Source organism: Dipodomys merriami, unplaced genomic scaffold, assembly GCF_024711535.1.
Source record: "Dipodomys merriami isolate MVZ:Mamm:240054 unplaced genomic scaffold, mDipMer1.0.p SCAF_3, whole genome shotgun sequence".
In the NCBI taxonomy this organism is placed as follows: Eukaryota; Metazoa; Chordata; class Mammalia; order Rodentia; family Heteromyidae; genus Dipodomys; species Dipodomys merriami.
In genome coordinates, this window is record NW_027204492.1 from 36,966,863 (window position 1) to 36,991,969 (window position 25,107).

At 42.8% G+C, this 25,107-nt stretch overlaps 4 long non-coding RNA genes across 4 annotated transcripts; all 4 read left to right on the forward strand.

The window, feature by feature from the left end:
- Positions 1-403: 403 nt before the first annotated feature.
- Positions 404-1,114, forward strand: LOC138839415 (uncharacterized). The gene is made up of 2 exons (XR_011375967.1): positions 404-551; positions 743-1,114. It is a non-coding gene; the product is annotated as an uncharacterized lncRNA (long non-coding RNA).
- A 5,226-nt stretch (positions 1,115-6,340) lies between these two features.
- Positions 6,341-7,055, forward strand: LOC138839416 (uncharacterized). The gene is made up of 2 exons (XR_011375968.1): positions 6,341-6,492; positions 6,684-7,055. It is a non-coding gene; the product is annotated as an uncharacterized lncRNA (long non-coding RNA).
- A 5,227-nt stretch (positions 7,056-12,282) lies between these two features.
- LOC138839417 (uncharacterized) lies at positions 12,283-12,998 on the forward strand. The gene is made up of 2 exons (XR_011375969.1): positions 12,283-12,435; positions 12,627-12,998. It is a non-coding gene; the product is annotated as an uncharacterized lncRNA (long non-coding RNA).
- Positions 12,999-24,188: 11,190 nt separating this feature from the next.
- Positions 24,189-24,891, forward strand: LOC138839418 (uncharacterized). Its single transcript, XR_011375970.1, has 2 exons — positions 24,189-24,328; positions 24,520-24,891. It is a non-coding gene; the product is annotated as an uncharacterized lncRNA (long non-coding RNA).
- The last annotated feature ends 216 nt before the right edge of the window (positions 24,892-25,107 follow it).

A 25,107-nucleotide genomic window follows, 5' to 3' on the forward strand; every position in this document is an offset into this window, starting at 1 on the left:
ATCTTCCAAGAAACAGCACAATAAATGGGCTAGACGCTATAAATAATATAAACAACACAATAAATGGGCTAAAGACTTACAGAGAGAGACTTCTCCCGAGAAGAAGTAAGAATCGCTAGTAGAAAGGTGATAATTGTGTTTAAGCAAATGTCCGTTTCTCCACCTAGAAATTCTTGGCCTCTTATTCCAGTTCCTTCCCCCTCTTTCCCCACTAGAGCCCCTCACATCATCACCACAGGATTCAAGATGGTGCTTTGTGATGTGGAAACCCCACCCTGGTCAGTGATTGGCTGGCTAGGAATAGCTGGCTGACCTAATAATGATGAGGGGTGTGGTCGCCTGGGGTGGGGGGCATATATAGGAGTGTTCTGGCGCCTGCAGATCAGAAGACTGCAGGCAGGGAAGGAGGGAAGATGGCCAGGACCATGATGCCACGGGGCATGGCTGCTGCCGCCTCTGTCCAACAGGGAACCTCACTCCAGCGAGCGCCACCCAACAAACTCAGGAAGAACAAGAAGAAGAGAGCGTGTCCGCGTGGATTGAAAGGAAAGGTGAGGTGATCCACACAAGGTCTGACCCTTGTTCCCCTTGACCCCTTTCGCAAAAGAGGCTCCTCTCTGGCCTTCCCTGGCACAGAATGTTCTCAGCCCTCACCGTTTCCTGTGAATGCCCTGTTCCTATGTCTCCTCCACGCTCTCCTCTCCATCAATGCCTTGCTGAGGACTGCCTGTGATCCTTCCAGGCCCCGATAACACCTGCTGTGGTGGGTCGTCTCAGGCGCCGCCGCCGGGGTGCGAGGTGGAGAATAATGGTCACCAACCGACCGGATCTACCCAAGTCCAGGAGGGAGCCAGAACCAGTACCAACCAGTGGTCCCCTTCTTAATAAGCATCCGTGTAAATGCAAGACGTCAAGGGACAAGAAGGTCAAGAATGATCCATCCACTTAGACTCCATTTAGGCAGCCACTAATGTGAGAGCCAGGCCAGGGCAATCCTGTGGGCCATCTCCAAGGTCTCCACTGCCCTGGCTACTGGCATGTGGTTTGTCTTGTCCCAGCACATATTATTGCTATGGGGACAAAAGATGATGAAATAACATACATCGAAATGGTCTCATAAGCCTTTCTGTGTGCTCTGTGATGGTGGGGAATGGGAGGGAAACAGTAGAATGCAGTGAGTGGAAAGGGAGGGACCTGAGTCCTCTGGGGCTTGCTCTGCAATGGAAATGTGCACAGTGAACCAAATAGAGAAAAGTAGGACCCAAAGGAGGTAAGAGGGAAGTGAACTTCTCTCTCAGCTCTTTGTTCCATAGGAGAAGGAAAGAATGCTCTCTATGAGAGAGAGATAGAGTGAGTGAGGGGGGGACGGAGGAAGGGAGGGAATGGAGGCAGAGAGAGAGAAGGTGAGAGAGAGAAAAAGAGAAAGAGAAACAGTGTGTACGGAGTGAGATCCAGGTGAGCAGAGCTGTTAGAGGTGTTGGTAATAGTGTTCTTTCCCAAATGGGGAAAATCTGATTAAACTTCTATATATGGGTGTGAAATACAATGGGGAAACCTAGAAAGATGAAACAGGCTCCTCTGAGATGTGGGCCTTAGTGGGATGTGTGAGGAAGAGCACAAATGGAAAAGAAGGGTGACCAACCATCTGAATACTTTATGTCTGTGTGTGAGAATGGAACAATGAAACCTGGTGAAATTGGTTTGGTTAGGGAGAAGAATGTTGTTGGAGAAGTGATAATGCAGATAGAGGTACATTGTCTGCATATATGAACATGTCCCAATGAGGAGGGAAGGTTTTGTGTGGTGGTGGTGGTATGTGGGTGGTGAGTAGGTGAGGGGGCATGTAGTAGTAGCTCTCCACAAAACTACACAAAATAATTGCCCCTAGGATACCTTCCTCATAGCATTATTTCTCACCTCTGCCTCAGTGAGGAGCAAATAAGGCTCTCGCAAGGCTTGGGATTGTCTTGTTCCAGGGTAAGTCATGTTAAAGAGAAGGAGGATTGATGTATAGAGAGGAAGGGTGGGTAAATACACTTATGATGTTCAGCCATGCATCTTGAGAGTATGAACGAGGTTGGGAAATACGTGAGAGAATGATGGAAGGGATGACATTGACCATAACACATTTCAACCTCAAATTGACATTGAATTGAAAGCACTTCTTGGCCACTATTTTAGGATATGTTGTTTGATATATTTTTAAGTTTTTTATTGTAAAGGTCATGTACAGAATGTAATGAGTACTGTACATTTCTTTCTGAACAGTGTTGCCCCTACCTCATTTTTCCCCAGTTTTTTTCCTTTCATGACACCTTCTCCAAGGAATACCGCTAATTTCCAATATAGTTCCTAGTATAAATACACTGCTGAATTAGTTGACCCTTTGTCCCACCATTTCTGTGCTCCCCCTTCCCTCCTCAAATCAAATAAACCTATGTAGAAGACAAAGGTTACACAAATGGAAAACAGCGACAAAATGAAAACCAGAACACAGAAAGCAAAAAAGGACTGAAAACAACAATTTTCAAAAGAAAAACCTCTTGTTTCCACTTCCTGAAGTTTATTATGGTAAGCATAATTTTCTATTATTATATGCACCTAGCTATTGTGCCCTTGTGATCCTCTCCTAAGAATGTCATCCTTTGGTCTTAATTGTGTGAACATTCAGAGTCCTCTTAAATTTGACATGTCCATGTGTAATTTTGATCTTTTAGTGTCCATTGAGTTTACTTGTAGATTTATAGGCAAATTCTGATGATTACAAATCAGAGAAACCATGCAACCTGTTTCTTTCGTCTGGCTTACTTTGCTTAATATAATTTTCCCCAGGTCTTGGTGGGACAGTGTCATTCTTTCTAACTGATGAGTAAAACATCCATTGTGTAAATATAGCATAGTTTCTTTTTTAAAATATAGTTTTATTGTAAAAATACTGTACAGAAAGCCGACAGATGAGGAAGGTAATGAATACATTTCCTACCTCCTCCTTTGTTTTTCCCCCCGTCATGGTTTCACTCCCCACCTCCTCACCTGCTGCCTCCCCCCCAAGAGCTCTAAAGACTGTTTTCAACATAGTGTTACCATATAATCTTGATCCATTTGTCCTCTGAGTGGCAGCTGAGTCGATTGCCTATGTTAGCGATGGTAAACCACCTGCAATGGACATGACTGTGCTGGTGGCTTTTGTCTGGCTTGTTTTGGGGGCAGTTGGAAAAATGCCTAGGAGTAGGATTGCTGGGTCATGGGGAACCTCTCTGTTTAGTAGTTTGAAGAACCTCCATACAGCTTCCAGACTGGTTGCAGAAGCTTCCACTCCCAGCAATAAGTCGGTATCATTCCCTTTTGGTGACATCCTTTGCAAGCATCTGTTATTGTTACTGCTCTTGAGGATGGCCATTCTAATTGTGGTGAGCTGGAATCTCAATGTGGTTTTGATTTGCATTTCTTTTCTGGCTAGAGATGCTGAGCATCTCGTGAAGAGCTCAGAACTGAAATTCAAATGTTTATGGAATTTAACCAAAACAAACACAAAATACCAGCTCCTCTGGGACATAGCAAAGGCAGTACTCAGAGGAAAATTTATAGCTCTGAGTGCCTACATCAATGAACTGGAGAAATCTCAAATCAGCACTTTACTGATGCACCTTAAGCTCCATGAAAAAGAGAAACAATCCAACCTCCAAACTAGGAGATGGAAACAATCAAGATTCTATCAGAAATAAATGAAATAGAGACTAAGAAAACCATAGAAAGACGCAACCAGTTGGTTCTTTGAAAAAATTTACCAAATTGACAGATACTAAGCAAATCTGTGTGAGAGAGAGACAGAGCGAGAGAGACAGAGAGAGAGAGAGTCAGACAGACAGAGAGACAGAGTGAGAGACAGTGAGAGAGACAGAGACAGAGAGAGAGAAGCCAATTGGCCCAAATAGATACAATTAGAGATGGAACCAGGAACGTCATGACAGAAACAATCAAGATTGAGAACATTACAAGGGAATATTTTGCATACCTGTATGATAACAAATTGGAGACTGAGAAATGGAAGAATTCCTAGTGAATATCGATATATCCAAACTAAACCAAGATTTAACCCAACTAAATAGATGCATAACAAGGAATGAAATTGAAATGGCAATATAAGATCTGCCATCCAAGAAAAACCAAGGGCCAGATGGATTCACAGTCAAATTGTATAAGGACTTCAAAGGAGAACTCACTCCAATAAATCTCTCATAATTTCTCAATGTCTTCCATGAAATTCAAAGGGAAAGATCACTAACAAAGTTATTCTATGAAGACAATAGAACCCTTTACCCCAAACCATACAGGGACTCATTAAATAAGGGAACTATGCATCCAGCTCTTTGGTGAATATTGAGGCAACACTTCTCTATAAAATTCTGGCCAACTGAATTCCACAAATAATCCCAAAGAATCATACACCATTATCAAATGGGATTCATTCCAGGGTTCAATATATCCAAGTCAATGAATGTAATTATACACACCCCGACAGGAGCAAGGACAAGAACCATATGATCGTCTCAAAAGATACAAGAGAAGCATTTGACAAGATCCAGCATCCCTTTATGATAAAAGCTCTGGAGAATCTCAAATCCATGGAAGATTCTTCAACAAAAGAAAGGATGTACATGACAAACCTACAGCTAGCATGATAGTTAATTTGGTGAAAAGTTAAAACCATTTCCTCTAAATTGAGGACAAAGAAAAGGATGTCTACTCTTTCCACTCCTTCTCAGGAGAGTGGTGAAACTCCTAGCAAGAGCAATCAGGTAACAGGAAAACCAAACGGGATCCAAATAGGGAAGGAAGGAATAAAAGTATTCCTGTTTGCACATAACAGGATCCTGTAACATGATCCTAAGTTACTTGAGCTGATCCAAAGCTTTGGCATGTAGCAGGGTATAAAATGAATCCACAAAATTCACTAGCTTCTCTTCATGCCAACAAGGGGAGAACAACCCTGAAACAAGAAAAGCATCTCCATTAGAAACAGCAAAAAAAAAAATACCTAGGAATTAACTTATCCTTAGATGTGTAGGATCTGTAAGATGAAAACTTTGGAAATATGAAAAAGGAATGTAAGGAAGATGTAAGGAAATGGAAAAACCTTCCATGCTCTTGGATTGGAAAGATTCACATAGTGAAAATGGCCATGCTACCCAAAGCGATCTCCAAATTCCATGCAATAGCAATGATAGTCTCAGCAACATTCGGCAATAACATAGAAGAAGCAATCTAAAAACTCACATGCAACCACAGAAGACTCTGAATAGCAAAAACTCCATAGCAGGAAGAACAACACTGGAGGAATGTCAACACTAAGCTTCAAACGCTATTACAAAGCTATAGAAAGAGAAACAGCTTGGTACTGGCATAAGAAGAGGCCCGAGGACCAACAGAATAGAAGACCCAGAAAGGAACCCACAGACCTAAACCTGCCTAATATTTGATAATAGTTGAAAACACAGGATGGAAGAAAGACAGCCCCTCCACCAAATGGTGCTGGCAGAATTGGCTATCCACATGCAGAAAACTGAATCTACATCCTTACCTGTCACCTTGCTCCAGAATCAATTACAAATGGATCAAAGACCTTAATCTAAGACAAGATACCCTAAAAATATTACAAGAAAGGATAGAGAAGACACCAGGGCTCCTTGGCAAGACTTGAAACTTCCTTAATCGAAACCCACAATGACAACAAATGACAGAAAGACGGGATAATTGAAATAGTATCCAATTGAAGAATTCCTCCATGCCAAAGAACAGAGAGAGCAAGAATATAAAAAGCCCACAGAATGGGAGAAGATATTGGCTGGCTGTGCATCAGACAAGGCCTCAGATCTAAAATATACTTAGAGCTCAAACAAATGAATCCCACCCCCACCCTCCCACCCCGCCGCTAAAGGAAATCTTCCAAGAAACAGCACTATAAATGGGCTAGACGCTATAAATAATATAAACAACACAATAAATGGGCTAAAGACTTACAGAGAGAGACTTCTCCCGAGAAGAAGTAAGAATCGCTAGTAGAAAGGTGATAATTGTGTTTAAGCAAATGTCCGTTTCTCCACCTAGAAATTCTCGGCCTCTTATTCCAGATCCTTCCCCCTCTTTCCCCACTAGAGCCCCTCACATCATCACCACAGGATTCAAGATGGTGCTTTGTGATGTGGAAACCCCACCCTGGTCAGTGATTGGCTGGCTAGGAATAGCTGGCTGACCTAATAATGATGAGGGGTGTGGTCGCCTGGGGTGGGGGGCATATATAGGAGTGTTCTGGTGCCTGGAGATGAGAAGACTGCAGGCAGGGAAGGAGGGAAGATGGCCAGGACCATGATGCCACGGGGCATGGCTGCTGCCGCCGCTGTCCAACAGGGAACCTCACTCCAGCGAGCGCCACCCAACAAACTCAGGAAGAACAAGAAGAAGAGAGCGTGTCCGCGTGGATTGAAAGGAAAGGTGAGGTGATCCACACAAGGTCTGACCCTTGTTCCCCTTGACCCCTTTCGCAAAAGAGGCTCCTCTCTGGCCTTCCCTGGCACAGAATGTTCTCAGCCCTCACCGTTTCCTGTGAATGCCCTGTTCCTATGTCTCCTCCACGCTCTCCTCTCCATCAATGCCTTGCTGAGGACTGCCTGTGGTCCTTCCAGGCCCCGATAACACCTGCTGTGGTGGGTCGTCTCAGGCGCCGCCGCCGGGGTGCGAGGTGGAGAATAATGGTCACCAACCGACCGGATCTACCCAAGTCCAGGAGGGAGCCAGAACCAGTACCAACCAGTGGTCCCCTTCTTAATAAGCATCCGTGTAAATGCAAGACGTCAAGGGACAAGAAGGTCAAGAATGATCCATCCACTTAGACTCCATTTAGGCAGCCACTAATGTGAGAGCCAGGCCAGGGCAATCCTGTGGGCCATCTCCAAGGTCTCCACTGCCCTGGCTACTGGCATGTGGTTTGTCTTGTCCCAGCACATATTATTGCTATGGGGACAAAAGATGATGAAATAACATACATCGAAATGGTCTCATAAGCCTTTCTGTGTGCTCTGTGATGGTGGGGAAGGGGAGGGAAACAGTAGAAAGTAGTGAGTGGAAAGGGAGGGACCTGAGTCCTCTGGGGCTTGCTCTGCAATGGAAATGTGCACAGTGAACCAAATAGAGAAAAATAGGACCCAAAGGAGGTAAGAGGGAAGTGAACTTCTCTCTCAGCTCTTTGTTCCATAGGAGAAGGAAAGAATGCTCTCGATGAGAGAGAGATAGAGTGAGTGAGGGGGGGATGGAGGAAGGGAGGGAATGGAGGCAGAGAGAGAGAAGGTGAGAGAGAGAAAAAGAGAAAGAGAAACAGTGTGTACGGAGTGAGATCCAGGTGAGCAGAGCTGTTAGAGGTGTGGTGATAGTGTTCTTTCCCAAATGGGGAAAATCTGATTAAACTTCTATATATGGGTGTGAAATACAATGGGGAAACCTAGAAAGATGAAACAGGCTTCTCTGAGATGTGGGCCTTAGTGGGATGTGTGAGGAAGGGCACAAATGGAAAAGAATGGTGACCAACCATCTGAATACTTTATGTCTGTGTGTGAGAATGGAACAATGAAACCTGGTGAAATTGGTTTGGGTAGGGGAGAAGAATGTGGTTGGAGAAGTGATAATGTGGATGGAGGTACATTGTCTGCATATATGAACATGTCCCAATGAGGAGGGAAGGTTTTGTGTGGTGGTGGTGGTATGTGGGTGGTGAGTAGGTGAGGGGGCATGTAGTAGTAGCTCTCCACAAAACTACACAAAATAATTGCCCCTAGGATACCTTCCTCATAGCATTATTTCTCACCTCTGCCTCAGTGAGGAGTAAATAAGGCTCTCGCAAGGCTTGGGATTGTCTTGTTCCAGGGTAAGTCATGTTAAAGAGAAGGAGGATTGATGTATAGAGAGGAAGGGTGGGTAAATACACTTATGATGTTCAGCCATGCATCTTGAGAGTATGAACGAGGTTGGGAAATACGTGAGAGAATGATGGAAGGGATGACATTGACCATAACACATTTCAACCTCAAATTGACATTGAATTGAAAGCACTTCTTGGCCACTATTTTAGGATATGTTGTTTGATATATTTTTAAGTTTTTTATTGAAAAGGTCATGTACAGAATGTAATGAGTACTGTACATTTCTTTCTGAACAGTGTTGCCCCTACCTCATTTTTCCCCAGTTTTTTTCCTTTCATGACACCTTCTCCAAGGAATACCGCTAATTTCCAATATAGTTCCTAGTATCAATACACTGCTGAATTAGTTGTCCCTTTGTCCCACCATTTCTGTGCTCCCCCTTCCCTCCTCAAATCAAATAAACCTATGTAGAAGACAAAGGTTACACAAATGGAAAACAGCGACAAAATGAAAACCAGAACACAGAAAGCAAAAAAAGGACTGAAAACAACAATTTTCAAAAGAAAAACCTCTTGTTTCCACTTCCTGAAGTTTATTATGGTAAGCATAATTTTCTATTATTATATGCACCTAGCTATTGTGCCCTTGTGATCCTCTCCTAAGAATGTCATCCTTTGGTCTTAATTGTGTGAACATTCAGAGTCCCCTTAAATTTAACATGTCCATGTGTAATTTTGATCTTTTAGTGTCCATTGAGTTTACTTGTAGATTTATAGGCAAATTCTGATGATTACAAATCAGAGAAACCAAGCAACCTGTTTCTTTCGTCTGGCTTACTTTGCTTAATATAAATTTCCCCAGGTCTTGGTATTTCCTTGTGAGTGGGACAGTGTCATTCTTTCTAACTGATGAGTAAAACATCCATTGTGTAAATATAGCATAGTTTCTTTTTTAAAATATAGTTTTATTGTAAAAATACTGTACAGAAAGCCGACAGATGAGGAAGGTAATGAATACATTTCCTACCTCCTCCTTTGTTTTTCCCCCCGTCATGGTTTCACTCCCCACCTCCTCACCTGCTGCCTCCCCCCCAAGAGCTCTAAAGACTGTTTTCAACATAGTGTTACCATATAATCTTGATCCATTTGTCCTCTGAGTGGCAGCTGAGTCGATTGCCTATGTTAGCGATGGTAAACCACCTGCAATGGACATGACTGTGCTGGTGGCTTTTGTCTGGCTTGGTTTGGGGGCAGTTGGAAAAATGCCTAGGAGTAGGATTGCTGGGTCATGGGGAACCTCTCTGTTTAGTAGTTTGAAGAACCTCCATACAGCTTCCAGACTGGTTGCAGAAGCTTCCACTCCCAGCAATAAGTCGGTATCATTCCCTTTCGGTGACATCCTTTGCAAGCATCTGTTATTGTTACTGCTCTTGAGGATGGCCATTCTAATTGTGGTGAGCTGGAATCTCAATGTGGTTTTGATTTGCATTTCTTTTCTGGCTAGAGATGCTGAGCATCTCGTGAAGAGCTCAGAACTGAAATTCAAATGTTTATGGAATTTAACCAAAACAAACACAAAATACCAGCTCCTCTGGGACATAGCAAAGGCAGTACTCAGAGGAAAATTTATAGCTCTGAGTGCCTACATCAATGAACTGGAGAAATCTCAAATCAGCACTTTACTGATGCACCTTAAGCTCCATGAAAAAGAGAAACAATCCAACCTCCAAACTAGGAGATGGAAACAATCAAGATTCTATCAGAAATAAATGAAATAGAGACTAAGAAAAACATAGAAAGACGCAACCAGTTGGTTCTTTGAAAAAATTTACCAAATTGACAGATACTAAGCAAATGTGACTGTGTGAGAGAGAGACAGAGAGAGATAGAGTCAGACAGACAGAGAGACAGAGTGAGAGACAGTGAGAGAGACAGAGACAGAGAGACAGAAGCCAATCGGCCCAAATAGATACAATTAGAGATGGAACCAGGAACGTCATGACAGAAACAATCAAGATTGAGAACATTACAAGGGAATATTTTGCATACCTGTATGATAACAAATTGGAGACTGAGAAATGGAAGAATTCCTAGTGAATATCGATATATCCTAACTAAACCAAGATTTAACCCAACTAAATAGATGCATAACAAGGAATGAAATTGAAATGGCAATATAAGATCTGCCATCCAAGAAAAACCAAGGGCCAGATGGATTCACAGTCAAATTGTATAAGGACTTCAAAGGAGAACTCACTCTAATAAATCTCTCATAATTTCTCAATGTCTTCCATGAAATTCAAAGGGAAAGATCACTAACAAAGTTATTCTATGAAGACAATAGAACCCTTTCCCCCAAACCATACATGGACTCATTAAATAAGGGAACTATGCATCCAGCTCTTTGGTGAATATTGAGGCAACACTTCTCTATAAAATTCTGGCCAACTGAATTCCACAAATAATCCCAAAGAATCATACGCCATTATCAAATGGGATTCATTCCAGGGTTCAATATACCCAAGTCAATGAATGTAATTCCACACACCCCGACAGGAGCAAGGACAAGAACCATATGATCGTCTCAAAAGATACAAGAGAAGCATTTGACAAGATCCAGCATCCCTTTATGATAAAAGCTCTGGAGAATCTCAAATCCATGGAAGATTCTTCAACAAAAGAAAGGATGTACATGACAAACCTACAGCTAGCATGATAGTTAATTTGGTGAAAAGTTAAAACCATTTCCTCTAAATTGAGGACAAAGAAAAGGATGTCTACTCTTTCCACTCCTTCTCAGGAGAGTGGTGAAACTCCTCGCAAGAGCAATCAGGTAACAGGAAAACCAAACGGGATCCAAATAGGGAAGGAAGGAATAAAAGTATTCCTGTTTGCACATAACAGGATCCTGTAACATGATCCTAAGTTACTTGAGCTGATCCAAAGCTTTGGCATGTAGCAGGGTATAAAATGATTCCACAAAATTCACTAGCTTCTCTTCATGCCAACAAGGGGAGAACAACCCTGAAACAAGAAAAGCATCTCCATTAGAAACACCAAAAAAAATACCTAGGAATTAACTTATCCTTAGATGTGTAGGATCTGTAAGATGAAAACTTTGGAAATATGAAAAAGGAATGTAAGGAAGATGTAAGGAAATGGAAAAACCTTCCATGCTCTTGGATTGGAAAGATTCACATAGTGAAAATGGCGATGCTACCCAAAGCGATCTCTAAATTCCATGCAATAGCAATGATAGTATCAGCAACATTCGGCAATAACATAGAAGAAGCAATCTAAAAACTCACATGCAACCACAGAAGACTCTGAATAGCAAAAACTCCATAGCAGGAAGAACAACACTGGAGGAATGTCAACACTAAGCTTCAAACGCTCTTACAAAGCCATAGAAAGAGAAACGGCTTGGTACTGGCATAAGAAGAGGCCCGAGGACCAACAGAATAGAAGACCCAGAAAGGAACACACAGACCTAAACCTGCCTAATATTTGATAATAGTTGAAAACACAGGATGGAAGAAAGACAGCCCCTCCACCAAATGGTGCTGGCAGAATTGGCTATCCACATGCAGAAAACTGAATCTACATCCTTACCTGTCACCTTGCTCCAGAATCAATTACAAATGGATCAAAGACCTTAATCTAAGACAAGATACCCTAAAAATATTACAAGAAAGGATAGAGAAGACACCAGGGCTCTTTGGCAAGACTTGAAACTTCCTTAATCGAAACCCACAATGACAACAAATGACAGAAAGACGGGATAATTGAAATAGTATCCAATTGAAGAATTCCTCCATGCCAAAGAACAGAGAGAGCAAGAATATAAAAAGCCCACAGAATGGGAGAAGATATTGGCTGGCTGTGCATCAGACAAGGCCTCAGATCTAAAATATACTTAGAGCTCAAACAAATGAATCCCACCCCCACCCTCCCACCCCGTCGCTAAAGGAAATCTTCCAAGAAACAGCACTCTAAATGGGCTAGATGCTATAAATAATATAAACAACACAATAAATGGGCTAAAGACTTACAGAGAGAGACTTCTCCCGAGAAGAAGTAAGAATCGCTAGTAGAAAGGTGATAATTGTGTTTAAGCAAATGTCCGTTTCTCCACCTAGAAATTCTCGGCATCTTATTCCAGATCCTTCCCCCTCTTTCCCCACTAGAGCCCCTCACATCATCACCACAGGATTCAAGATGGTGCGTTGTGATGTGGAAACCCCACCCTGGTCAGTGATTGGCTGGCTAGGAATAGCTGGCTGACCTAATAATGATGAGGGGTGTGGTCGCCTGGGGTGGGGGGCATATATAGGAGTGTTCTGGTGCCTGGAGATGAGAAGACTGCAGGCAGGGAAGGAGGGAAGATGGCCAGGACCATGATGCCACGGGGCATGGCTGCTGCCGCCGCTGTCCAACAGGGAACCTCACTCCAGCGAGCGCCACCCAACAAACTCAGGAAGAACAAGAAGAAGAGAGCGTGTCCGCGTGGATTGAAAGGAAAGGTGAGGTGATCCACACAAGGTCTGACCCTTGTTCCCCTTGACCCCTTTCGCAAAAGAGGCTCCTCTCTGGCCTTCCCTGGCACAGAATGTTCTCAGCCCTCACCGTTTCCTGTGAATGCCCTGTTCCTATGTCTCCTCCACGCTCTCCTCTCCATCAATGCCTTGCTGAGGACTGCCTGTGGTCCTTCCAGGCCCCGATAACACCTGCTGTCTTGGGTCGTCTCAGGCGCCGCCGCCGGGGTGCGAGGTGGAGAATAATGGTCACCAACCGACCGGATCTACCCAAGTCCAGGAGGGAGCCAGAACCAGTACCAACCAGTGGTCCCCTTCTTAATAAGCATCCGTGTAAATGCAAGACGTCAAGGGACAAGAAGGTCAAGAATGATCCATCCACTTAGACTCCATTTAGGCAGCCACTAATGTGAGAGCCAGGCCAGGGCAATCCTGTGGGCCATCTCCAAGGTCTCCACTGCCCTGGCTACTGGCATGTGGTTTGTCTTGTCCCAGCACATATTATTGCTATGGGGACAAAAGATGATGAAATAACATACATCGAAATGGTCTCATAAGCCTTTCTGTGTGCTCTGTGATGGTGGGGAAGGGGAGGGAAACAGTAGAATGCAGTGAGTGGAAAGGGAGGGACCTGAGTCCTCTGGGGCTTGCTCTGCAATGGAAATGTGCACAGTGAACCAAATAGAGAAAAATACGACCCAAAGGAGGTAAGAGGGAAGTGAACTTCTCTCTCAGCTCTTTGTTCCATAGGAGAAGGAAAGAATGCTCTCGATGAGAGAGAGATAGAGTGAGTGAGGGGGGGACGGAGGAAGGGAGGGAATGGAGGCAGAGAGAGAGAAGGTGAGAGAGAGAAAAAGAGAAAGAGAAACAGTGTGTACGGAGTGAGATCCAGGTGAGCAGAGCTGTTAGAGGTGTGGTGATAGTGTTCTTTCCCAAATGGGGAAAATCTGATTAAACTTCTATATATGGGTGTGAAATACAATGGGGAAACCTAGAAAGATGAAACAGGCTTCTCTGAGATGTGGGCCTTAGTGGGATGTGTGAGGAAGGGAACAAATGGAAAAGAATGGTGACCAACCATCTGAATACTTTATGTCTGTGTGTGAGAATGGAACAATGAAACCTGGTGAAATTGGTTTGGGTAGGGGAGAAGAATGTGGTTGGAGAAGTGATAATGTGGATGGAGGTACATTGTCTGCATATATGAACATGTCCCAATGAGGAGGGAAGGTTTTGTGTGGTGGTGGTGGTATGTGGGTGGTGAGTAGGTGAGGGGGCATGTAGTAGTAGCTCTCCACAAAACTACACAAAATAATTGCCCCTAGGATACCTTCCTCATAGCATTATTTCTCACCTCTGCCTCAGTGAGGAGTAAATAAGGCTCTCGCAAGGCTTGGGATTGTCTTGTTCCAGGGTAAGTCATGTTAAAGAGAAGGAGGATTGATGTATAGAGAGGAAGGGTGGGTAAATACACTTATGAAGTTCAGCCATGCATCTTGAGAGTATGAATGAGGTTGGGAAATACGTGAGAGAATGATGGAAGGGATGACATTGACCATAACACATTTCAACCTCAAATTGACATTGAATTGAAAGCACTTCTTGGCCACTATTTTAGGATATGTTGTTTGATATATTTTTAAGTTTTTTATTGAAAAGGTCATGTACAGAATGTAATGAGTACTGTACATTTCTTTCTGAACAGTGTTGCCCCTACCTCATTTTTCCCCAGTTTTTTTCCTTTCATGACACCTTCTCCAAGGAATACCGCTAATTTCCAATATAGTTCCTAGTATCAATACACTGCTGAATTAGTTGTCCCTTTGTCCCACCATTTCTGTGCTCCCCCTTCCCTCCTCAAATCAAATAAACCTATGTAGAAGACAAAGGTTACACAAATGGAAAACAGCGACAAAATGAAAACCAGAACACAGAAAGCAAAAAAAGGACTGAAAACAACAATTTTCAAAAGAAAAACCTCTTGTTTCCACTTCCTGAAGTTTATTATGGTAAGCATAATTTTCTATTATTATATGCACCTAGCTATTGTGCCCTTGTGATCCTCTCCTAAGAATGTCATCCTTTGGTCTTAATTGTGTGAACATTCAGAGTCCCCTTAAATTTAACATGTCCATGTGTAATTTTGATCTTTTAGTGTCCATTGAGTTTACTTGTAGGTTTATAGGCAAATTCTGATGATTACAAATCAGAGAAACCAAGCAACCTGTTTCTTTCGTCTGGCTTACTTTGCTTAATATAAATTTCCCCAGGTCTTGGTATTTCCTTGTGAGTGGGACAGTGTCATTCTTTCTAACTGATGAGTAAAACATCCATTGTGTAAATATAGCATAGTTTCTTTTTTAAAATATAGTTTTATTGTAAAAATACTGTACAGAAAGCCGACAGATGAGGAAGGTAATGAATACATTTCCTACCTCCTCCTTTGTTTTTCCCCCCGTCATGGATTCACTCCCCACCTCCTCACCTGCTGCCTCCCCCCCAAGAGCTCTAAAGACTGTTTTCAACATAGTGTTACCATATAATCTTGATCCATTTGTCCTCTGAGTGGCAGCTGAGTCGATTGCCTATGTTAGCGATGGTAAACCACCTGCAATGGACATGACTGTGCTGGTGGCTTTTGTCTGGCTTGTTTTGGGGGCAGTTGGAAAAATGCCTAGGAGTAGGATTGCTGGGTCATGGGGAACCTCTCTGTTTAGTAGTTTGAAGAACCTCCATACAGCTTCCAGACTGGTTGCAGAAGCTTCCACTCCCAGCAATAAGTCGGTATCATTCCCTTTCGGTGACATCCTTTGCAAGCATCTGTTATTGTTACTGCTCTTGAGGATGGCCATTCTAATTGTGGTGAGCTGGAATCTCAATGTGGTTTTGATTTGCATTTCTTTTCTGGCTAGAGATGCTGAGCATCTCGTGAAGAGCTCAGAACTGAAATTCAAATGTTTATGGAATTTAACCAAAACAAACACAAAATACCAGCTCCTCTGGGACATAGCAAAGGCAGTACTCAGAGGAAAATTTATAGCTCTGAGTGCCTACATCAATGAACTGGAGAAATCTCAAATCAGCACTTTACTGATGCACCTTAAGCTCCATGAAAAAGAGAAACAATGCAACCTCCAAACTAGGAGATGGAAACAATCAAGATTCTATCAGAAATAAATGAAATAGAGACTAAGAAAACCATAGAAAGACGCAACCAGTTGGTTCTTTGAAAAAATTTACCAAATTGACAGATACTAAGCAAATGTGACTGTGTGAGAGAGAGACAGAGAGAGATAGAGTCAGACAGACAGAGAGACAGAGTGAGAGACAGTGAGAGAGACAGAGACAGAGAGACAGAAGCCAATCGGCCCAAATAGATACAATTAGAGATGGAACCAGGAACGTCATGACAGAAACAATCAAGATTGAGAACATTACAAGGGAATATTTTGCATACCTGTATGATAACAAATTGGAGACTGAGAAATGGAAGAATTCCTAGTGAATATCGATATATCCTAACTAAACCAAGATTTAACCCAACTAAATAGATGCATAACAAGGAATGAAATTGAAATGGCAATATAAGATCTGCCATCTAAGAAAAACCAAGGGCCAGATGGATTCACAGTGAAATTGTATAAGGACTTCAAAGGAGAACTCACTCTAATAAATCTCTCATAATTTCTCAATGTCTTCCATGAAATTCAAAGGGAAAGATCACTAACAAAGTTATTCTATGAAGACAATAGAACCCTTTCCCCCAAACCATACAGGGACTCATTAAATAAGGGAACTATGCATCCAGCTCTTTGGTGAATATTGAGGCAACACTTCTCTATAAAATTCTGGCCAACTGAATTCCACAAATAATCCCAAAGAATCATACACCATTATCAAATGGGATTCATTCCAGGGTTCAATATACCCAAGTCAGTGAATGTAATTCCAAACACCCCGACAGGAGCAAGGACAAGAACCATATGATCGTCTCAAAAGATACAAGAGAAGCATTTGACAAGATCCAGCATCCCTTTATGATAAAAGCTCTGGAGAATGTCAAATCCATGGTAGATTCCTCAACAAAAGAAAGAATGTACATGACAAACCTACAGCTAGCATGATAGATAATTTGGTGAAAAGTTAAAACTATTTCCTCTAAATTGAGGACAAAGAAAAGGATGTCTACTCTTTCCACTCCTTCTCAGGAGAGTGGTGAAACTCCTAGCAAGAGCAATCAGGTAACAGGAAAACCAAACGGGATCCAAATAGGGAAGGAAGGAATAAAAGTATTCCTGTTTGCACATAACAGGATCCTGTAACATGATCCTAAGTTACTTGAGCTGATCCAAAGCTTTGGCATGTAGCAGGGTATAAAATGAATCCACAAAATTCAGTAGCTTCTCTTCATGCCAACAAGGGGACAACAACCCTGAAACAAGAAAAGCATCTCCATTAGAAACAGCCAAAAAAAATACCTAGGAATTAACTTATCCTCAGATGTGTAGGATCTGTAAGATGAAAACTTTGGAAATATGAAAAAGGAATGTAAGGAAGATGTAAGGAAATGGAAAAACCTTCCATGCTCTTGGATTGGAAGGATTCACATAGTGAAAATGGCGATGCTACCCAAAGCGATCTCCAAATTCCATGCAATACCAATGATAGTCTCAACAACATTCGGCAATAACATAGAAGAAGCAATCTAAAAACTCACATGCAACCACAGAAGACTCTGAATAGCAAAAACTCCATAGCAGGAAGAACAACACTGGAGGAATGTCAACACTAAGCTTCAAACGCTCTTACAAAGCCATAGAAAGAGAAACGGCTTGGTACTGGCATAAGAAGAGGCCCGAGGACCAACAGAATAGAAGACCCAGAAATGAACCCACAGACCTAAACCTGCCTAATATTTGATAATAGTTGAAAACACAGGATGGAAGAAAGACCACCTCTCCACCAAATGATGCTGGCAGAATTGGGTATCCACATGCAGAAAACTGAATCTAGATCCTTACCTGTCACCTTGCTCCAGAATCAATTATAAATGGATCAAAGACCTTAATCTAAGACAAGATACCCTAAAAATATTACAAGTAAGTATAGGGAAGACACCAGGGCTACTTGGCAAGACTTGAAACTTCCTAAATCGAAACCCACAATGACAACAAATGACAGAAAGACGGGATAATTGCAATAGTATCAAATTGAAGAGTTTCTCCATGCCAAAGGACAGAGAGAGCAAGAATATAAAAAGCCCACAGAATGGGAGAAGTTATTGGCTGGCTGTGCATCAGACAAGGCCTCAGATCTAAAGTATACATAGAGCTCAAACAAATGAATCTCACCCCCACCCTCCCACCCCGTCGCTAAAGGAAATCTTCCAAGAAACAGCACTATAAATGGGCTAGACGCTATAAACAATATAAACAACACAATAAATGGGCTAAAGACTTACAGAGAGAGACTTCTCCCGAGAAGAAGTAAGAATCGCTAGTAGAAAGGTGATAATTGTGTTTAAGCAAATGTCCGTTTCTCCACCTAGAAATTCTTGGCCTCTTATTCCAGATCCTTCATCCTCTTTCCCCACTAGAGCCCCTCACATCATCACCACAGGATACAAGATGGTGCTTTGTGATGTGGAAACCCCACCCAGGTCAGTGATTGGCTGGCTAGGAATAGCTGGCTGACCTAATAATGATGAGGTTTGTGGTCGCCTGGGGTGGGGGGCATATATAGGAGTGTTCTGGCGCCTGGAGATCAGAAGACTGCAGGCAGGGAAGGAGGGAAGATGGGCAGGACCATGATGCCACGGGGCAGGCCTGCTGCCGCTGCTGTCCAACGGGGAACCTCACTCCAGCGAGCGCCACCCAACAAACTCAGGAAGAACAAGAAGAAGAGAGCGAGTCCGCGTGGATTGAAAGGAAAGGTGAGGTGATCAACACAAGGTCTGACCCTTGTTCCCTTTGACCCCTTTCGCAAAAGAGGCTCCTCTCTGGCCTTCCCTGGCACAGAATGTTCTCAGCCCTCACCGTTTCCTGTGAATGCCCTGTTCCTATGTCTCCTCCACGCTCTCCTCTCCATCAATGCTTTTCTAAGGACTGCCTGTGTTCTTTTCAGGCCCGGATAACACCTGCTGTGGTGGGTCGTCTCAGGCGCCGCCGCCGGGGTGCGAGGTGGAGAATAATGGTCACCAACCGACCGGATCTACCCAAGTCCAGGAGGGAGCCAGAACCAGTACCAACCAGTGGTCCCCTTCTTAATAAGCATCCGTGTAAATGCAAGACGTCAAGGGACAAGAAGGTCAAGAATGATCCATCCACTTAGACTCCATTTAGGCAGCCACTAATGTGAGAGCCAGGCCAGGGCAATCCTGTGGGCCATCTCCAAGGTCTCCACTGCCCTGGCTACTGGCATGTGGTTTGTCTTGTCCCAGCACATATTATTCCTATGCGGACAAAAGATGATGAAATAACATACATGGAAATAGTCTCATAAGCCTTTCTGTGTGCTCTGTGATGGTGGGGAAGGGGAGGGAAACAGTAGAAAGCAGTGAGTGGAAAGGGAGGGACCTGAGTCCTCTGGGGCTTGCTCTGCAATGGAAATGTGCAGTGTGAACCAAATAGAGAAAAGTAGGACCCAAAGGAGGTAAGAGGGAAGTCAACTACTCTCTCAGCTCTTTGTTCCATAGGAGAAGGAAAGAATGCTCTCTATGAGAGAGAGATAGAGTGAGTGAGGGGGGGATGGAGGAAGGGTGGGAATGGAGGCAGAGAGAGAGAAGGTGAGAGAGAGAAAAAGAGAAAGAGAAACAGTGTGTACGGAGTGAGATCCAGGTGAGCAGAGCTGTTAGAGTTGTGGTGATAGTGTTCTTTCCCAAATGGGGAAAATCTGATTAAACTTCTATATATGGGTGTGAAATACAATGGTGAAACCTAGAAAGATGAAACAGGCTCCTCTGAGATGTGGGCCTTAGTGGGATGTGTGAGGAAGAGCACAAATGGAAAAGAATGGTGACCACGATCTGAATACTTTGTCTGTGTGTGAGAATGGAACAATGAAACCTGGTGAAAATGGTTTGGGTAGGGGAGAAGAGTGTTGTTGGAGAAGTGATAATGCGGATGGGGGTACATAGTCTGCATATATGAACATGTCCCAATGAGGAGGGAAGGTTTTGTGTGGTTTTGGTGGTATGTGGGTGGTGAGTAGGTGAGGGGGCATGTAGTAGTAGCTCTCCACAAAACCACACAAAATAATTGCCCCTACGAAACCATCCTCATAGCATTATTTCTCACCTCTGCCTCTGTGAGGAGCAAATAAGGCTCTCGCAAGGCTTGGGATTGTCTTGTTCCAGGGTAAGTCATTTTAAAGAGAAGGAGGATTGATAAATAGAGAGGTAAATACACTTATGATGTTCAGCCATGCATCTTGAGAGTATGAACGAGGTTGGGAAATACGTGAGAGAATGATGGAAGGGATGACATTGACCATAACACATTTCAACCTCAAATTGACATTGAATTGAAAGCACTTCTTGGCCACTATTTTAGGATATGTTGTTTGATATATTTTTAAGTTTTTTATTGTAAAGGTCATGTACAGAATGTAATGAGTACTGTACATTTCTTTCTGAACAGTGTTGCCCCTACCTCATTTTTCCCCAGTTTTTTTCCTTTCATGACACCTTCTCCAAGGAATACCGCTAATTTCCAATATAGTTCCTAGTATAAATACACTGCTGAATTAGTTGACCCTTTGTCCCACCATTTCTGTGCTCCCCCTTCCCTCCTCAAATCAAATAAACCTATGTAGAAGACAAAGGTTACACAAATGGAAAACAGCGACAAAATGAAAACCAGAACACAGAAAGCAAAAAAGGACTGAAAACAACAATTTTCAAAAGAAAAACCTCTTGTTTCCACTTCCTGAAGTTTATTATGGTAAGCATAATTTTCTATTATTATATGCACCTAGCTATTGTGCCCTTGTGATCCTCTCCTAAGAATGTCATCCTTTGGTCTTAATTGTGTGAACATTCAGAGTCCCCTTAAATTTGATATGTCCATGTGTAATTTTGATCTTTTAGTGTCCATTGAGTTTACTTGTAGATTTATAGGCAAATTCTGATGATTACAAATCAGAGAAACCAAGCAACCTGTTTCTTTCGTCTGGCTTACATTGCTTAATATAATTTTCCCCAGGTCTTGGTATTTCCTTGTGAATGGGACAGTGTCATACTTTCTAACTGATGAGTAAAACATCCATTGTGTAAATATAGCATAGTTTCTTTTTTAAAATATAGTTTTATTGTAAAAATACTGTACAGAAAACCGACAGATGAGGAAGGTAATGAATACATTTCCTACTTCCTCCTTTGTTTTTCCCCCTGTCATGGTTTCACTCCCCACCTCCTCACCTGCTGCCTCCCCCCCAAGAGCTCTAAAGATTGTTTTCAACATAGTGTTACCATATAATCTTGATCCATTTGTCCTCTGAGTGGCAGCTGAGTCGATTGCCTATGTTAGCGATGGTAAACCACCTGCAATGGACATGACTGTGCTGGTGGCTTTTGTCTGGCTTGTTTTGGGGGCAGTTGGAAAAATGCCTAGGAGTAGGATTGCTGGGTCATGGGGAACCTCTCTGTTTAGTAGTTTGAAGAACCTCCATACAGCTTCCAGACTGGTTGCAGAAGCTTCCACTCCCAGCAATAAGTCAGTATCATTCCCTTTCGGTGACATCCTTTGCAAGCATCTGTTATTGTTACTGCTCTTGAGGATGGCCATTCTAATTGTGGTGAGCTGGAATCTCAATGTGGTTTTGATTTGCATTTATTTTCTGGCTAGAGATGCTGAGCATCTTGTGAAGAGCTCAGAACTGAAATTCAAATGTTTATGGAATTTAACCAAAACAAACACAAAATACCAGCTCCTCTGGGACATAGCAAAGGCAGTACTCAGAGGAAAATTTATAGCTCTGAGTGCCTACATCAATGAACTGGAGAAATCTCAAATCAGCACTTTACTGATGCACCTTAAGCTCCATGAAAAAGAGAAACAATGCAACCTCCAAACTAGGAGATGGAAACAATCAAGATTCTATCAGAAATAAATGAAATAGAGACTAAGAAAAACATAGAAAGACGCAACCAGTTGGTTCTTTGAAAAAATTTACCAAATTGACAGATATTAAGCAAATGTGACTGTGTGAGAGAGAGACAGAGCGAGAGAGACAGAGAGAGTGAGAGTCAGACAGACAGAGAGACAGAGTGAGAGACAGTGAGAGAGACAGAGACATTGAGAGAGAAGCCAATCGGCCCAAATAGATACAATTAGAGATGGAACCAGGAACGTCATGACAGAAACAATCAAGATTGAGAACATTACAAGGGAATATTTTGCATACCTGTATGATAACAAATTGGAGACTGAGAAATGGAAGAATTCCTAGTGAATATCGATATATCCTAACTAAACCAAGATTTAACCCAACTAAATAGATGCATAACAAGGAATGAAATTGAAATGGCAATATAAGATCTGCCATCCAAGAAAAACCAAGGGCCAGATGGATTCACAGTGAAATTGTATAAGGACTTCAAAGGAGAACTCACTCTAATAAATCTCTCATAATTTCTCAATGTCTTCCATGAAATTCAAAGGGAAAGATCACTAACAAAGTTATTCTATGAAGACAATAGAACCCTTTCCCCCAAACCATACAGGGACTCATTAAATAAGGGAACTATGCATCCAGCTCTTTGGTGAATATTGAGGCAACACTTCTCTATAAAATTCTGGCCAACTGAATTCCACAAATAATCCCAAAGAATCATACACCATTATCAAATGGGATTCATTCCAGGGTTCAATATACCCAAGTCAATGAATGTCATTCCACACACCCCGACAGGAGCAAGGACAAGAACCATATGATCGTCTCAAAAGATACAAGAGAAGCATTTGACAAGATCCAGCATCCCTTTATGATAAAAGCTCTGGAGAATCTCAAATCCATGGAAGATTCCTCAACAAAAGAAAGGATGTACATGACAAACCTACAGCTAGCATGATAGATAATTTGGTGAAAAGTTAAAACCATTTCCTCTAAATTGAGAACAAAGAAAAGGATGCCTACTCTTTCCACTCCTTCTCAGGAGAGTTGTGAAACTCCTAGCAAGAGCAATCAGGTAACAGGAAAACCAAACGGGATCCAAATAGGGAAGGAAGGAATAAAAGTATTCCTGTTTGCACATAACAGAATCCTGTAACATGATCCTAAGTTACTTGAGCTGATCCAAGGGTTTGGCATGTAGCAGGGTATAAAATGAATCCACAAAATTCACTAGCTTCTCTTCATGCCAACAAGGGGACAACAACCCTGAAACAAGAAAAGCATCTCCATTAGAAACAGCCAAAAAAAATACCTAGGAATTAACTTATCCTTAGATGTGTAGGACCTGTAAGATGAAAACTTTGGAAATATGAAAAAGGAATGTAAGAAAGATGTAAGGAAATGGAAAAACCTTCCATGCTCTTGGATTGGAAGGATTCACATAGTGAAAATGGCGATGCTACCCAAAGCGATCTCCAAATTCCATGCAATACCAATGATAGTCTCAACAACATTCGGCAATAACATAGAAGAAGCAATCTAAAAACTCACATGCAACCACAGAAGACTCTGAATAGCAAAAACTCCATAGCAGGAAGAACAACACTGGAGGAATGTCAACACTAAGCTTCAAACGATCTTACAAAGCCATAGAAAGAGAAACGGCTTGGTACTGGTATAAGAAGAGGCCTGAGGACCAACAGAATAGAAGACCCAGAAAGGAACCCACAGACCTAAACCTGCCTAATATTTGATAATAGTTGAAAACACAGGATGGAAGAAAGACAGCCTCTCCACCAAATGGTGCTGGCAGAATTGGCTATCCATCCACATGCAAAAAACTGAATCTAGATCCTTACCTGTCACCTTGCTCCAGAATCAATTACAAATGGATCAAAGACCTTAATCTAAGACAAGATACCCTAAAAATATTACAAGAAAGGATAGAGAAGACACCAGGGCTCCTTGGCAAGAGTTGAAACTTCCTAAATCGAAACCCACAATGACAACAAATGACAGAAAGACGGGATAATTGCAATAGTATCAAATTGAAGAGTTTCTCCATGCCAAAGGACAGAGAGAGCAAGAATATAAAAAGCCCACAGAATGGGAGAAGATATTGGCTGGCTGTGCATCAGACAAGGCCTCAGATCTAAAATATACTTAGAGCTCAAACAAATGAATCCCACCCTCACCCTCCCACCCCGTCGCTAAAGGAAATCTTCCAAGAAACAGCACTATAAATGGGCTAGACGCTATAAATAATATAAACAACACAATAAATGGGCTAAAGACTTACAGAGAGAGACTTCTCCCGAGAAGAAGTAAGAATTGCTAGTAGAAAGGTGATAATTGTGTTTAAGCAAATGTCCGTTTCTCCACCTAGAAATTCTCGGCCTCTTATTCCAGATCCTTCCCCCTCTTTCCCCACTAGAGCCCCTCACATCATCACCACAGGATTCAAGATGGTGCTTTGTGATGTGGAAACCCCACCCTGGTCAGTGATTGGCTGGCTAGGAATAGCTGGCTGACCTAATAATGATGAGGGGTGTGGTCGCCTGGGGTGGGGGGCATATATAGGAGTGTTCTGGTGCCTGGAGATGAGAAGACTGCAGGCAGGGAAGGAGGGAAGATGGCCAGGACCATGATGCCACGGGGCATGGCTGCTGCCGCCGCTTTCCAACAGGGAACCTCACTCCAGCGAGCGCCACCCAACAAACTCAGGAAGAACAAGAAGAAGAGAGCGTGTCCGCGTGGATTGAAAGGAAAGGTGAGGTGATCCACACAAGGTCTGACCCTTGTTCCCCTTGACCCCTTTCGCAAAAGAGGCTCCTCTCTGGCCTTCCCTGGCACAGAATGTTCTCAGCCCTCACCGTTTCCTGTGAATGCCCTGTTCCTATGTCTCCTCCACGCTCTCCTCTCCATCAATGCCTTGCTGAGGACTGCCTGTGGTCCTTCCAGGCCCCGATAACACCTGCTGTGGTGGGTCGTCTCAGGCGCCGCCGCCTGGGTGCGAGGTGGAGAATAATGGTCACCAACCGACCGGATCTACCCAAGTCCAGGAGGGAGCCAGAACCAGTACCAACCAGTGGTCCCCTTCTTAATAAGCATCCGTGTAAATGCAAGACGTCAAGGGACAAGAAGGTCAAGAATGATCCATCCACTTAGACTCCATTTAGGCAGCCACTAATGTGAGAGCTAGGCCAGGGCAATCCTGTGGGCCATCTCCAAGGTCTCCACTGCCCTGGCTACTGGCATGTGGTTTGTCTTGTCCCAGCACATATTATTGCTATGGGGACAAAAGATGATGAAATAACATACATCGAAATGGTCTCATAAGCCTTTCTGTGTGCTCTGTGATGGTGGGGAAGGGGAGGGAAACAGTAGAAAGTAGTGAGTGGAAAGGGAGGGACCTGAGTCCTCTGGGGCTTGCTCTGCAATGGAAATGTGCACAGTGAACCAAATAGAGAAAAATAGGACCCAAAGGAGGTAAGAGGGAAGTGAACTTCTCTCTCAGCTCTTTGTTCCATAGGAGAAGGAAAGAATGCT